The sequence below is a fragment of the Pinus tabuliformis genome, chromosome 2_2, assembly GCF_031772625.1.
Source record: "Pinus tabuliformis cultivar Carrire ecotype Pingquan chromosome 2_2, CPIR1, whole genome shotgun sequence".
In the NCBI taxonomy this organism is placed as follows: domain Eukaryota; kingdom Viridiplantae; phylum Streptophyta; class Pinopsida; order Pinales; family Pinaceae; genus Pinus; species Pinus tabuliformis.
The window spans coordinates 469,361,344-469,365,914 of NC_142300.1; positions in this window are offsets into that span (position 1 = coordinate 469,361,344).

The window sequence follows — 4,571 nt, forward strand, 5'->3', positions numbered from 1 at the left end:
AATGACATTAAATTCTCATGTTCGGTTTGAATTAGAAACATCGAATAATAAATGTCGACTATAACCCCTAGCCTTCCAAGCTAACGATGCGGGTTCGATTCCCGCTACCCGCTAACAGATATCTACCTATTCTATATCTATCTAGATAGATATAGAATAGGTAGATATAAAGTGATTAAGTATATAACATAATCTCACGATTCACTCGAAATCAATTAATGTGAAATAGATTCCATTCTTTTCCTATCCTATAACCTCAGTGTGAATAAAAAGGTAGATCGGGACAATGTATGCCAAAGGGAATTCAAATAAAAAAAAAGGGAAGAGAAAAAAAAGAGCGTCCATCGTCTAATGGATAGGACAGAGGTCTTCTAAACCTTCGGTATAGGTTCAAATCCTATTGGACGTAATACTCTTCAATTGTTATAAATTGTTGTGCAATGTATTGGATTGGAATGGAACAAATTCTTTAGTTCTTTTTACTGTTCTGAATAATTCCACCAAATGATCAAATATTCATTTTTTTTCTTGAAGTAAAAAAAGTTCAATATGTTCCTTAAGAGCCTCTTCCAGAAGGGCTTTCGCTTCTTCTGTAAATGTACCAGTAGAACGTATAATTTCTCCGAACTGAGGTTTATTTTTTATCAAATAAAAACGTAACCCAAGGAGAAATTTTCTCACCTGTGCTATTTCGAATATATCCAGGTATCCGTTTGTTCTGGTATAAATAGTAGCTATTTGTTCTTCTACAGTCAAAGGAGCCGACTGAGATTGTTTGAGAAACTCACGTAATCGTTGACCCCTCGCCAATTGATCTTGAGTAGCTTTATCAAGATCGGAAGCAAATTGTGCAAAAGCTTCCAACTCTGCAAATTGAGCTAACTCTAATTTCAACTTTCCAGCTACCTTTTTCATAGCTTTTATCTGAGCCGCAGATCCTACTCTAGAGACGGAAATACCCACATTAATAGCAGGTCGGATCCCGGCATTGAATAGATCGGCCGATGAAAATATTTGTCCATCGGTAATGGAAATTGCATTAGTGGGAATATAAGCTGAAACATCTCCAGCTTGAGTCTCAACTATTGGTAGAGCAGTAACACTCCCCTCACCTAACTGGGAACTTAATTTAGCTGCTCTTTCCAAGAGACGGGAATGCAAATAGAAAACATCTCCCGGATAAGCTTCTCGGCCAGGTGGTCTTCTTAATAGAAGAGACATTTGTCGATAAGCTTGTGCCTGTTTGGAGAGATCATCATAAATGATTGATGTGTGTTGTTTTTTATACATGAAGTATTCAGCCAAAGTTGCTCCTGTATAAGGGGCGAGATATTGTAATGTAGCAGGAGAATCCGCAGTTTCCGCTACCACAATGGTATATGCCATTGCGCCACGTTCTCGGAATGTATTAACTACCTGAGCCACGGAAGAAGCTCTTTGACCAATTGCTACATAGACACAGATTACATTTTGACTCTTTTGATTAAGAATAGTATCTGTAGCTACTGCTGTCTTGCCGGTCTGTCTGTCCCCAATAATTAATTCTCGCTGACCACGCCCTATAGGAATCATAGAATCAATAGCAATAAGCCCCGTTTGAAGGGGTTCATATACGGAACGTCTTGATATAATACCTGGAGCGGGAGATTCAATCAGTCGAAATTCGGAAGCTGAAATTTTACCCTTACCATCAATGGGTTGGGCTAGAGCATTTACAACACGACCCAAATACGCATCACTTACTGGTATCTGAGCAATTTTTCCTGTTGCTCTCACGGAACTACCTTCTTGTATCATCAAGCCATTGCCCATTAATACAACTCCAACATTATCCGATCCCAAATTTAGGGCAATGCCTACTGTACCATCTCCAAATTCCACTAATTCCCCTGCCATTACTTCATCAAGACCATGAATACGAGCAATGCCATCTCCTACTTGAAGTACGGTGCCAAGATTACCAACTCTTACTTCGTTGTTATATTGTTCGATCTGTTTCCGTATAATACTACTAATTTCGTCGAGTCTAATACTTCCCATTAGCACTTATTAATTATCTGTTCAGAAATAGGTCCTTAACCTTTTTAATTATCTATTGAGAAATAGGACCTATAACAACTAATCACTTGTGTTCATCATGGTTCTAAGCAGGCCAATATTGTGATCGATCGTACGTAAATGTAACTCAGTATTCAAACGACTATTCAAAGTTCCTATAGCTCTTCGTAAAGCTTGGCGAGAAACTTGTTGTCAGATCTGGTCAAATGCTCTTTGCTGTTCGGAGTAAATCATCTCATTCTTGGGATCCTCTAATTGTTCCAAATTATCAGAAGCAGTATTGAGGAGATCCTCTTTCTCTCGTTCTATTTGGGAGTTTCCATTTACCTGGATTTCGTCCGCTATCATTTCCACGTTCCTTAAGCAAGCCCGAGCTTTCTCGAGCTGATCGATAGCTCCTTTACATAGTTCTTCCAAATTCCGAATAGTCTCCAATATTTTCTGTTTACGGTTATCTAATAGATTACTTAATGAATGTAGATTATCTATTCACAAATTTCACGAATTCATAATCTCTTCCCAAACCGAACACGAATCTTTCGATTCATTCGGCTCTCCTGCTCAGTTCTTTTGTATTCCCCAGGAACGTATACGTTCCCTTCACACCAAGCTTGCCCTTTCCATTCCGTTTACGGAAGATTAGAATCAATTTATAAAGGACCGAGATCTCCGAAGGGCTCTTCCAGCAAAAGGGATTTGCAATTATCAAGAAAGTTTTATGTTGTTTTTGTTTCCCCTTTTCTCTCCTCTTCTTCCCTCATGAAAATTGAATCGTTCCATTCAATCAATTAATTTGTGCCTCCTCCTTTTTGTTCTATCGAATAAATTTCCTTATGTTTAGGTCGTCAGTTCAGCATTGGAACTACAATTGGATGGGAGATTGGGACTATTTTTCAGTAAATAGATCAAATTATTCCATTGATATGAATGTTATATATCGGATCAATCTCCAACTATGCCTTTGAATCCATCTCATCTTGACACAGCGGTGGAAATAATACCCAGTTAGTTGTGCTTAGACTTCAAACAGTTCAGCTTTAACCATTCTAGTGGTCCTCCCTCATTGGTTGTTATAAACTAAGAGTTCATTTCCCAATCAATTACGAAATGCTTTAGTTCTTCGCTATTCCCCATTCGGAAGTAATTCGTTGAGATTATGCACTTTTCTATCTCCAAAGTGCAGCTGGTTGGGCCCAGCCATATTATTCGAATATACAACTCGCACACACTCCCTTTCCAAAATAGATCAATACACTAAGCACCACACTTGAATTTATTATATTTGTTTCTAAAATATTGGTATTTGATCCGAAACCCCCAGCGGAAGGCCAATAACTCAAGGAAATGAAAGGATCAATTACATTTTTCATACGCTCTCCCCTCATAGATAAGGATATGTTCTACATAATTTTGTTATTTTCTTATTTGATCCTATCTAGTTCTGGATAATAATATTTGGGATACTTAACTTAGTCCCAGGTCTTTTATAAGGATAAAAAGAATTTGCTCGCCCTATCCACTCCCTTCCCTGCCGCACGCGTCATGAATCTTTCCGACCGAAGTATAGTTATAGGAAGAATAATTCATTTGCTAATTATTCAGATCAGCCTCTCCTGCAGTTTAACAAGTAAATTATTGGAGAAATACTAATGTAATGACGAGGTGTAGGGATCTTTTTTTTCAGGATTAAACAAAGGGATTCGCAAATAGAAGCGCTAGGGCCACAACTAGTCCATAAATAGTTAAAGCTTCCATAAAAGCTAAACTTAGCAGTAAGGTACCTCGTATTTTACCTTCTGCTTCTGGTTGTCTCGCAATACCTTCTACAGCTTGGCCCGCAGTAGTGCCCTGGCCAACGCCAGGTCCAATGGAAGCAAGCCCTACAGATAATCCAGCAGCAATAACGGAAGCAGCAAAAATTAAGGGATCCATGGTAATCTCCTCTTACTAAGGTTGGGAAATAGTTGATAATATGACAGTTTCATCTATTGAGTGTTCACCAATGGTAAAATTATGGAACGATTTCTTCCGAACAACTAAGAACAAAAATATTTATTGATGATATCAAAGTGATAATATCAACGAATAGGGTATCCCTTATGCAAATATTTCATCATAAAAAGATTTATTCTTCATAATATTCAAAATAAAGATTCCATTTTATTGGGCATATGAATTCTTATCACGGAGAGAGAATAGACTACGTAAGAGCCTATAAGTCATTATATATCACATCTATAGATGTGATATTAATCCATATAATCTATAAGGCTTATAATCAATATAAATGGATTAATATATGAAACGAACTATATACAAAGTAAACACGTTCGAAAAAATCCTCCCCTTAATGGGAACAAAAATTTAATCGTTCTACGCCGGTACATTCTTTACTCAAACAACTTCGATTAGTGAACCTGTTCGATCCTATTATCATATTTCTATACAAATGGACCAATCGGATCCACTCTATCTGGAGATCTAATGGACAGAAGTAGTTAACTGATCTTAAA